This window comes from Myotis daubentonii, chromosome 14, assembly GCF_963259705.1.
Source record: "Myotis daubentonii chromosome 14, mMyoDau2.1, whole genome shotgun sequence".
Taxonomy (NCBI): Eukaryota; Metazoa; Chordata; class Mammalia; order Chiroptera; family Vespertilionidae; genus Myotis; species Myotis daubentonii.
Genome location: NC_081853.1, coordinates 31,814,906 through 31,827,194, shown reverse-complemented (window position 1 = coordinate 31,827,194; position 12,289 = coordinate 31,814,906). Strand labels below are relative to the sequence as shown.

General features: G+C 46.9%; 1 protein-coding gene across 1 annotated transcript in view; it reads left to right on the top strand.

The window, feature by feature from the left end:
- The window catches only part of EPHB1 (EPH receptor B1), a 409,178-nt gene that overhangs the window by 308,737 nt on the left and 88,152 nt on the right, over nucleotides 1-12,289 (top strand). The window lies entirely within an intron of this gene.

Below are 12,289 nucleotides of genomic sequence, written 5' to 3'. Positions count from 1 at the left end.
TCTCTCTCTCTCTCTCTCTCTCCCCCCTCCCTCTCTTTCTCCCTTCCCTTCCCTTCCCTTCCCTTCCCTTCCCTTCCCTTCCCTTCCCTTCCCTTCCCTTCCCTTCCCTTTTCTCTCCCTCTCCCTCTCCCTCTCCCTCCCCCTCTCCCCCTCTTTGAACAGAGCAAAGGCTTCATCTCTCCAGAACTCAGGGTGTTCATTTGTGCCCCTCTGAGCCTGTCTGCAACATAGAAGATCCTGACATCTGTTGTCTTTTTGTGAACTGTACTGTAACAAGGATGACGCAATGAGTTGTTGGATGTGCACTAGTTCCTTATGTGTGTAGGCCATATTTCTTCTGATAGAGCAGGTCTCACTCCTCCAGTAACCCCTGCACCTCAACACGGTATCCTCTATTCCAGGATATCCCAGTTGGCCTTGCATAATGGTCACAGTCTGATGGTGCCTCCTAAACCAAATGGCTGGCATTTGTTTGCAGAACCAGGTTTGCATGTGAGAAGGGAAGCTTGTGAGGAGGTGGCTGTGTGAGAGGCTGGGTGGAGACAGGACCTCTGGTATCTATTGGCTCATGTGATGGCCTGGAATGGAGTGAAGGCACAGGGCAAGGACTGGGAGGGCAAGGAAGGCAGCTTTGCAGGGGGCACATACTGAGGTTTGAGCACGACAGGAACCCTCGAGGCTCAGTGACGAGGCGCCCCAGGGAGGCAGGGATGCCGGGAAGGCTGTTGGGCTGGGTGGAGTGGGGCACTGCCTGAGGGAGTATTGGGGAACTGTGTTCTCACAGGGCCATTGATCCTCAGGTAGGGGACTGGTGATCTGGCTCAGTGAGTAGCTTTCCTATGGAGAGCTCTCAGGCACTGACATGGAGAACAAAGAAACCAAAGCACAGAATGAAAGGATGCTTTGCAAATACTTGGGAGACGTGTCAGGGGCTCCCAGAAATGTTCAGGGAAGGCGTCAAGGGAAAGCAGCTTCAGTTCTGTACATGTGTGGTTTGAGGAGATTTCGGGTACCCAAGTTGGTATTATTTATGCAGCTGGATATTCAGGCTTCTGTTTTCTCTGTGAGGTAGTAGGTAAGCTTGGTTGCTGAATGAAGGGAAAGATTGGGATTGAATGATGGAGGAGAATGGACAAAGGTTAGCAGTGTCATTGCAGAGAATGGGAGATGGGCTTGACCAGAGAGATTCAATGTTTCCAGAAATGTTGAGGGTCATTTGAAGTTGATCATGTATTTACAAAGCTGCCGGTATGCCCTGTTTATCTGACTTTCTCAGCAGTGTGTGGCTGCTGGAGAGCAGACCCTCCAGGAAGTTGATTGACCGTGGGTCTCTCTTGGGTTGAATTTTGCTGGTTGTATCCTATGAAAAGATAAAGGCAACTCATGCCTGATGGTAAGGGGAGTATTGCCAATTATGTTATTGCAAAGATGGAACTTAAGCTGGTTAATGAGGGATATGAATGAAGGAGAGGCTGATGCATTGGGTAGAAGTCAAGACTGAGAGAGCCAGATGAAGCAACAAGAGTGGGCTCATCAGAGGTCATGGTCCAGAAGCAGAATAGTTGAATTTGGGGCTTTGAAAATGGAGCAACTTCAGGTGAGGCCAAATCCAAGTGTGCAAAGGGAATGGGCAGACATGGAAGAGTTGAGGGGGTCAGGAAACAGAGAGTACGCTATTCAAGTGGATGCTAGTCATCCCCAGGAGGGCCACGCTCAGGATGGAGACAAAGACAGAGCTGGAAGCCCAAGTCTTCAACAAGTTGGGGAGTGATGGTGGGAGACAGCACACAGTGGTCTCAAGCTTGGAGAGTGGCAGCCCAGCCAATGGAATTTTTTAGAGGGTGTAGGAGATGGTGAGCAATGGGGTGGAAGAGATGACAGGGAACAGGAGTACACAGCCCACTTCCTGACCTTGAGGTGTGCCCAGTGTAAAATAATAAACTGCCACACTTGAGAGGGCTGGAGAGCAGAGGTATCCTGGGGAGTCAGGGTCAAGGGGACCCTTGTGGGGATGGCGGTGTGCAGAGCGGGCCTCAAAGTTGGACATTGCAGAGTGGAAACTTGCCTGCAGGAGGAAGGGCTTCTTAAGTCCAAGACATTTAGACCTCAGGCCCAGGAGGACAGTCATGGTGGCAGTGATGTCAGCCTTAGGGTGGTGGTGGTGGGTCCCCCAGCTGTAATGTGTGCTCTGCTGAACATGGGTACATGGCAGCCAGGGAGTAAGGGGCACACAACCTCTCTCCTGAGGCTGCCCCAGTGCCAGTGTTTCCAGTGAACTGCCTTCTGTGATTAAATAATCAACAAACCAGAGCTGCCCCTCCTCTGGTCCCACACCAGGGAAGGCTGGCAGGCCTGCGGGAGGCGGAGCTAAGTGCTCCCCAGCTGCCACATGAGCTCTGATGGGTCTGTCTTCAGCGGCCCTCATAGCCACCCTGGGATGCCTGCCTAGGACAGGCATCGCCTGACAGTTGCCTCTATACACTCACTCATCTCTTTACAGCCTCCTGCCTCCACAGGGTTGTGGGGTTCTTGTTTGCTGTCCTTTCCTGGTATACCTTCTGGTTACCCCAGCAGGAAGGAGGAGCCCTTCCTCCTGCAGGCAAGTTTCCACTCTGCAATGTCCAACTTTGAGCTCTAAGGAGCCAGGAGAGCGGATCTTGGAGGCAGGAGGGACCTCAGGACCCCACTAACCAGAAGGCCTCCTTCTCTGGCATAGGGCTATCTCTGTGGGGACCCCTGACCTCCCTGAGGGATCAGGCAGCATTTATCCATGAATGATGTGATCCTGACTCCCTTTGCCTGTGCTGAGCATCCTCAAGGGGCTCTGAAAAGGCTGGGTGTGTGAGTGTAGGGGAGGGACTAGAGGGCCCACACTGGGACAGGAGGCTATTTCTGGCTCTGCCCTCGACTGCTGAGGACTTAGGAGAGCCATTTTCCCTCTCTCCCCCTCAGTGCTCTAATCCATACATTGTTAGGGTTTTCAGAAAACTAAATGACCTCAGATGTTCTTTCAAAATGGAACATTCTGATTTCCAGATTTCTAGACAAACAGTTCTCACACTGGTGCCTGCATCAGGGTCCCCTAGAGGGCTTGTTAAGACACAGATTGCTGAGCCCCACTCCCCGAGTTTCTGATTCAGTAAACCTGGGTGGAGCTCCAGATTCTGCCTTTTCTACCAGTCCCCAGGTGATGCTGATCGGGGACCACATTTTGGGAGCCAGCAGGGACAGGTGGATGATCCCAATAAATACACCTCCCCTACCCTGAGTCAGAAGCAGTATCAGAAACGAAGGCCTGTGCTATAAACCTACATCCCTACAGCAGCCCCCACCCCAGTTGTCACACTTCCTTGGCTTAAAACCAAACACATGAAGGAGGCCCCTGTCTGGGGGTGAGGGGCTAACTCAGTCACTCAGGTCTGAACCCTCATTTTCTCTCCCTTCCCCATATCATCGAACTCATGACGAGACTCAGCCAATATTCTACAATGGTGTCAAACAAGTGCTACCTTCCCAAAGCAGTCCTCTGTTCCAAGGTAACTCCAAGGTAGAGAGGGAGATTGGAAGGGGTGTCAGGGCCATCTCAAGGCACCGCCCAGAGCAAAAGCCAAGAAGCCAATGTCCACAATAGGACAAAACAATTAGAAAAATAATTAATTCTTCTTTTGTATTCATACCCAGTCTCCCAACTAATTGCTTATTTGTTTAATCTACTTTGACCACAAGTGTTACTGCACCAAAAATATTTAATGAGTCAGGCCTCCTAATGTAAAATTCCAGCATATTTGTGCAATGAAATGAATTTTCAACAGAGGGAGAACCTGTTATCTAAGTACCTTCTCAACAGAGTTATCTTCTAAAATAGAAATGTCAGAGGAAACAACTGATCTATGCACAATTCATCACACGATTCATCTTTTGCAGTTTATTTGTGTGTAAACTGTTCTTCTTTGTCATCAGTACTAGTGGGCCTGAGGTCTTTAGCTAACATTTAAATGTAGATTTTTTTTCTAAGAATGTGTTTCAGCCCTAGCTGGTTTGGCACAGCAGTTAGAGTGTTAGCCTGCAGACTGAAGGTTCGGTTCGAGGGTTTGATTCTGGTCAAGGGCACGTACCTGGGTTGCAGGCTTGATCCCTGGCCCAGACAGGGTGTGTTTGGGAGGCAACCAGTCAATGTGTCTGTCTTGCATTGATGTTTCTCTCTCACTCTGACTCTTTCCCTCCCTTCCATTCTCTCTCTCTCTCTCTCTCTCTCTCTCTCTCTCTCTCTCAAAAAAAAAAAAAAAAATCAATGGAAAAAATATCCTCAGGGGAGGATTAACATCAATAACAACAACAACAAAGAATGTTTCATATAACCCACTACTCCCAACTTTTCGCTTCAAACCTCATCACCCATATCTTTTAGGCATTCGCAGCATTTAATCAGAGGCCTCAGGGGACTTCTGGAGGCTGCCTGGCATTTTTGGGTCTCTCTGTGGACCTTTCAGATTCTGGGTTTGGGAGATAGAAAATGGACTGGTTTCAGGGCTCTGGGGCTCCTACTTCTGATACAACCAGAGAAGCCCTGAATTATTCTGTTTTTGCACTAGGCTTCAAGGAAAATTTTGTTGGGAGAAAGGATTCCACAGCCCCAAAAGAAGAAAAGGTAGAAAACTACCAACATTAGGGTAACTTTTCGCTGACACATCCCAGTGAGATGGGGCTAGCCTGCCCCAGCCTCTCGGTTTCTGCCTGTCCCCCGTTCCCCGGTACTGCCATCTTCCTCCCCAGGTGCCCACTGCAGAATCACAACCTGCCACCCCCCACCCACCCGCCACCACATCTTTCTCCTTTAGAGGCCAATATGCATGTTAAGTGCAGCTACGTGTTTCTCTGATCCCTTTTACTTCTGATGTTTTTAGAGAAGGTCCTGCAATCATTCCAGTGAAGGTAAACTTTTAGAGGCGAACACTGTGGGAAGAGGCTGGAACCATGACATCTGCCCTAAGGAATTGATTCCAGTGATGGAGAGCACTGGAAAGCTAGATCAACATGCACTGTGTCCCAAGGCAGCAATTTCAGGCCATTAAGTTATTAAAGTAAGGGCTTTGAGTGGGAGGAGGGAAGGGTTGGTCTGGTGAGCCTGCCGGGGCAGGGCACAGTGAGGCCTGATTTGGGTCTGTCAAGGCTGGGTGAGGTTATGCAGAGAGGTGGCCAGAAGGGCTGGTCAACAGGCAGAGATCCCAAAAGCTGAGTTCTGCTGGGACATGGCGAGTGGAGCAGTTCAATGAGAGCAGTGGCTTCCTGAGAGGGAACAGAGGGAGGTGGTCTGGACAGGCCAGTGGCCGTCACATTGTCAAATTAAGAGAGGGAGTTGGGACTTTTCCCAATGGGGAGCCATTGAAGGTTCTTAAGCATCAGAAGAAGGTGGTTAAATTGAGCTTTGGAATGATTAACTGGCTGCAGTCAGTTTGAAGTGAAGAGGTAGACAGGGAGTGGGGACAGGACATCAGGTGTAAGGAGATACTGGTGGCAAGTCCAGGAGAAAGGCGGGGCCAAGCCAATAGAGCATTGTTGAATCCTTGGCCTGAGCCCTAGCATAGGAAGGATGGGCAGTGGCATATCCCCTCCCCCTGAGTCACAAGGTCAGGGCACCCCATCGTTTACTTCCTAGATGTTACTTTCCAAAAAATCTCAGCTGTGACCTCAGCTCCTAGGGCAGAGAGGTGGCCTCAGAACAAGGCTGCCTCTGGAATGATTTTCACCCATCAAAGTACCATTTTTTTTCCTTTTAGATGAGATTTGCTGAACTCTGAAATTTGTTTTATATTTTTATTACCCCTTCAAACATTTTACTCTAATAGATCAACGTGATTTTGAATGTATGGTGTTATGCTATTATTTTTGTTTAAAACATAAATTGATGTCTTATATAAAATAGTTTAACATAATAAACTGTTATATAATTTACTATATCCCAAATGGATTATGGTTAAAACTGTTTAAAGAATTACTTTGACATAAAAATCAATTAAGACATTAGGAAATAATTTTAATAAGCAAAGATAATGCATTAGAATTTAGCAATTGGCTTAGGGAAAAAAACACACCATTAACTTATTCTCACATTTTGAAATCTGAGATGCTTAATTGTTAAGGGGAAGTTCCCCTATCAAATAAGGAAAACAAAATGAAGAAGAAAACTTTGAATGTGACCAAGTCATTAACTAAATTAAAAGGTCAAGAAATGTTATAAACATAAAATTATGGGTCAGGTGAACCTGAGATATGACTTCAAGACTTCTGCACAATAAGACTCAGGGTCCAGACAGGCCAGCGTGGCTCAGTGGTTGAGCATCGACCTATGAACCAGGAGGTCACCAGTCAGGGCACATGCCCAGGTTGCAGGCTCGATCCCCAGTGTGGAATGTTCAGGAGGCAGCCAACCAATGATTTTCTCTCACATTGATGTTTCTATCTATCTCTCCCACTCCCTTCCTCTCTGAAATCAATAAAAATTAACTTCTAAGATAGATTCACGCCACCATTTCAGACCCAGGATTGCAGGCCCTGGGATCTCTTTTGGTGCCCTTCTTACAGTCGGAGGGCTGGCTGATGGTCAGCCAGACCCCATCCCTGATGCCACTGACAGTGACCTGTTTGGGCCAACACTTGTCCCTTGTCACCAATGCGTTCTTTCCTAACTTGCAGCCAGGGCCATCCTGCCCCTATAATTTATCCACATCTCATTTGTCAGTGTAGGCAAGAACATTCTGTGCCCTTTCTCTGCTATAAGGGATATACTATCTTGGATCTGCCTGCTTCAAAAGCAGTTCGGAAGTGAGAGCTCCCCAAAGTCTTCCTGGGCAAAAACAGAGACAAGGCCTCACTCACTCAGCCTGCCTTTGTGTTGTCTTCATCCCTGAGCCCCTTGAACAATGAGATTTGAAGTTGGAGTGTCTTTCTGCTTCAGGCACATGAAAGGGCCTCTTCTATTGGTTCTCTCATCAGACACTCCTGGTTCTGACTCTGCTGAAACCCTGGTTGATTTTTTCTCGGTGGCAGGCAGGCCACTCTTCGTTGTTTCCCACTCTCCTCTTTGGATCCCAGCTTCCTGCTTTACCTGGTGAAGAAAGGGTTTGCATGGCAATTCTGATTCTGTTTGTTTTATTTTTTGTTTGTTTGTTTTTTAGTATATCCTCTTTCTTAAGCCATCAGTACCTTCTTTCCAAATAGCCCCCAAACTAATTTTTTTTTTTACTTTTCCTACAGAAAGGTCCATATATGCTTATTTGCTAATTTTTAATAATTTTGTGAACTCTTTTCATTTCCTTTTTCTCAGTAGAATGCTTATTTTAATCAAAAGTTTTCTGTGTGCTTGTGAGGGAGAGACTCTTTCAAGCATTAGATGAAACTGCCTCTTCATCTGAGGATGCAAGTTTATGGAGAAAAGACAACTGGCCGGAACTTCCGGTTGGAACCAGCATTATCTATGGGTCACAGGGCTGCTTCTCTGAACTAATCTTCCCATCCCTCCATAGCCTGCCTTCGTTTTGCTAGGAGCAGTTGGTGTTTAAATGGATCCCTGAGCTCATTTTAATTTTCTCTTTTGTCTGAAGGGTTCATAGCATGTAAAACAGCATATCTAAAGGTGGCAATGCATTTGGAGAAGGAAAATAATAACAAATGTATCACGGTAGTTGATCACCAATGGCAGAGCACCAAATGTAAGCTGCCCTGATTTTCAGGCAGTAAGAATAACGCTTTTTCACATTCTCCCATGTGCTAAGTCCCATCTCAATTAAAATGTGAGGCCTTTAGAATGACCTGTGTGAGGATAAAGTCTGCCACAGGGTCTGTGAGCATCGTGTCATCTCCCTAAATCTAAGAAATGCAGGCAGCGGGGAACTTCACCCTCTGGCAGCTTCTCCTGGAGGTGGCCGCCGGGACGTCCTTGCCATCTCTGTAACAGGGTCCTTTCTCGCAGTGGGTTTTGCCTATTGATTGCCCTTGGATCACCCTGCCCTGTGGTTGCCTCTTTACCATCTGACCCCATCTAGACTCCAAGGTCCTTCAGGTCAGAGCTGTGAGTTTCCTCTTTGTCCTTCTATCCCCAACAGTTAGATCAGGGGCCTGGCACAATGTTTGGCAAATATATTGAGTCTTGAATGATGGCTTTCTAAGGATTAGAGGCAAAGAAAAGGACTAAGCCCATCAAAATCCTCAGGTCGTTAGGATTAATCTTTCCAATTTTTAATACAGGATGCCTCAGCTCTTCAGGCAGAAGGACCCCGAAAAGCTGTATGGTACTGACATGATTAACAACATGGAAATCGTGTTTCACACGGATCTGAAATGACACCTGCCCTGCACAGCAAGTGTGGCAGGGGGAGCAGATTCATGGGAGCCACGCTCCGTCCATCTTGGTGGCCTATTGGGATCCCCCAATGGTCTTACGGACTCTGGAAGCTTCCTCACCTTCCCTGCCTTCCCTGAAGTGCCTTCATGCTCTCCATGTCTCTGTGCATGCACATGAGGTCTTGGAAAAGATGACCGTGAGCCATCCACATGGTTAACCATCCAGCCTGTGGCTAAATCCATGCTCAGTCCCTAGTTTCATTTTACGTGACTTAGCAGTTGGGTTCACACATTCTTTCCTCCGGAGAACGCTGATTGCCACTTGGTTTCTAGGTGATCACATCTTCTGTTTCCTTTTACCTTGCCGGCCTTTTTTTCTCAGGCTCCTTGGCTGTTTTCTCCTCATTTTCTGAATCTTCGAATATATTTCTGTTTTACTCATTCTCTTGGGGATCTCTGTCAGTCCCGCTGTTTTCAGTATCTTTGAAATACTGATGACTCTAAATTTTCTTCTCCAGACTGGACCTCTTATACATGCTTTTGCCTACCCAGCATCTACTCTGGGCCATCTTGGTCATCTTCCACCCATTGGAGCACTTGCTCTTTCCTCCCAAAATGCTTCTGCCTGATCTCAGTTCATGGCAGCCCCACTCTTCCAGTTGCTCAAGCCAAGATCTTGGAGTCATTTTGATGCTTCTGTTTCTTCCACATCCCACATCCATGGAGATACTTTAAATGTATTAGGTCTTTCAGCTTTGCACATGATCTCTGCATTCTATTCTCAATAGGGTAATACTACACAGCATAGGGTGATACTGTTAACATGCAAGTCAGAGTATGTCCCTCCCATGTTTAGGACCCTCCTGTGGCTCCCCACCTCACTCAGAATAGAATCCAAAGGCTTCTTAGTGTCCCTTAGGGTCCTACCCTTTGTCGCCTTGTTTCTGTTCCAGTCCCAGTGGCTCTTTGCTATTCTCTCGAAACACCAGGCTGCTCCCAGATCAGAGGCTTTGCCCTGGCCTCTTTCTTGAAAATGCTCCTCTCTTGGGTATTCTCCTGGCTCTCACCTTCCATCCTTCAACCCTATGTTCCTGCATCTACTTCTCAGGCAAGGCTTTGCTGACCACACGGTTTGGAATTGCAGCCTTCTCCGGCCAGTCTCTGACACTTTGACATTCTGTATTCCTTCTCTTCTCCATTTCTTTCCTGTTGTACTTAATATTTTTTTTAAATATATTTTATTGATTTTTCACAGAGAGGAAGGGAGAGAGATAGAGAGAGTTAGAAACATCGACGAGAGAGAAACATCGATCAGCTGCCTCTTGCACATCCCCCACCAGGGATGTGCCTGCAACCCAGGTACATGCCCTTGACCGGAATCGAACCCGGGACCTCTCAGTCCGCAGGCTGACGCTCTATCCACTGAGCCAAACCGGTTTTGGCTGTACTTAATATTTTTAACATAGCTTATGACTGATTGATTTATTATATCTAGTCTCTGAATCCTTCCACTAGAAAATATGGTCTGCAAGGGCAGGTAATTTTATTTAATTCACTATGGAATCCCTAAAACTTAGAATGGTGAGTGGCACATGGCTGATGCTCAATAAACATTTGTTTAATTAATTAATTAATTAATTAAACCATGATACTAAGTTGGGCGGCAGATAAGATGCATTTGATGTTTGAATCAGGATAAAAATTTATTCCAGCTCACTAGATTAATGGGCCAAATTTAACACTGTAAAGGCAAAGAGATCCATGTAAATCCCTGCAGTCAAAAGCCAATTCTATAGACAGAAGATAAGGACCACACCATGGGAAAACCTATAGGTGATATTTACCTATGATTTCAGAATTGAATAGCAGGGACTTGTCCTCAATCCAAAGGCTAATGGTCACATTCATAGACGTCCAGTACACAGGTCCCGGTAGATATTAGTTTAATGTTTGCTGCTCAAAGAGCAGTGGGAGAATTGGGTTCACCTCTGGGCCTCATGCCTGAAGAGAGATTTAGATAACATGAGCCCCATTTGGAAAACAGCCACCTCAAGTGGCAGCATATCCTGGGAGAAATGTTTATAGCATCCGGCCATTCTTTTCAGCAGAAAAGACTCGGGGGAGACCTAACTAGTTTCTGGAGCTATCTGACAAGCCATTCTGTGGAAAGGGAACATTGTATATTATTTCAGTTGGCAGAACTGAGACCAGCGGGAAGAAGACAGATTTCAGATAAGGATAAGGTAGACTGCAAATTGGTGAGAGTTACCCAAGTTTGGAGCAACAGCACTAGAGGCAGTGAGCCTCCCATTGCTGGGGGCAGAGCAGAGCTGAGTGGAGACTACTTAATAGGGACACTGTAGGGGGATTCAGGACTTTATGACCTCAGGCCCTCCACAGAGCAGACACCAAGGTGGGATTGGATGTGCCGGAGATTGGGAAAATGGGGTGGAAGCCAGAGGAGGCTGGACTGAAGGTCTGAAGGCCTGATCCTTCTGACGAAGAGAGGAAACGAAGGAGATTGGGTAGAAAGAGCTTTGGACTGTGTTTGTGTTATAAGGAAGCATTGGTAAGGCCAAAGGGGAGACTTTGAGTGAAAGTTGCCTACCCAAAGAGTCAGGAATAGGACTATTTTAGCATCTCGGCCACTCCCAGTCATTGGCTGGGAGCAACCAGTGGGAAGCAGGGCTCTCTGGGAATGTGGTGATGGATTGCAGACCCAGCAGCTGGGGCCATTAGTTAATTATGCTCCCAGCAGTAGAAGCTCTGAGGGGCACATTTTCACGGCCAGCACAAGGTCTCTAGTGGGAACTGTGCAAAGTTCCAGGTAGACACTCTGATTTTAATGACTCATCACAACACTCTCACACTGTGCTCTCTCTATGGATCCCTGGACTGTAAGCATCTCAGAGCAAGTGCTCTGCATTGCCACCCTCTGCCCGGGGCCCGTCATGTACAGGTGCTCACTGAGGGTTCAGCAAGTGGTGGAGAATACATCCCCACCCCTCACCCCTCAGCATTTGTGACCTGGTAGCCATGCTCCGTAATTTCAGGTCTTAGAGGTGAATCTGTTAACTTAAATCAAGGATAGTAGATGTCGGTCAGCCACAGTCCCCAGGGAAAACCTATAAAGTGGAGCTTGTGTGAGGAAACAACCTTCCTTGCTACAGAAGTGCCAGGACTAAACGGAACAGCCCCTGAGTGGAGCGCAGACTGAAGCCTCATCCGTTACCCGCCTCTTCCCCTAGAAAGACAACCCTCATTTGTTATTTCCAGACTGCCTTTATTTGACTTGCAACGTGTGAAAAATGTTGAATGGGGAAATAAATAACATTATTTCCAAACAGAGATTTCAGAATCACTTCACAGAGTTTGGAATTATTATCCTGTTTCCAAATGTTTGGTTTGTGTATTGTTTCCTCATTTATATGTGTGAGCTCTTTATTGCAAATGTCCTCATTTGAAAAACTCTGACAGAAGTCTGAGAGAACTCTGCTGTTGGTCTGTGCTCATGACTTTCTTGAGAGATGCCTCTTCTCTTTCTTTAGAAATGCGTCAAAATCATACATGCAGTCCCAGAAAAACGTTTGCTAGAACGTTCCTTTTTACTGCACAGCAATTCTGCTCTGACCAGTTCCACTCCCTCACTATCCTCCCTTGCCTCCAGGTTCTCTTCCCTGCAGTCACTCAGCTCATTACGGCAAGACTGAGTTTCCTTCAACACCTTCTGCTCAAAGCATTCCATTGCTCCTCTTGTCCTACTGGCTAAAGCCTAGGTGTGTGCTTGTTGTCATGCCTTCCCTAATTGGCTTCAGCTTCCTCAGGCCACACTGTTTTTCCATGATTCCTCTGACCTCCTCTTGTTTTGGTCAAGTCTTTCTCCTTGTTACCTGGAAGACACCATGTCCATTCCACTCCCTGCCCTCACACACGTTATCCTGCCCTAAAT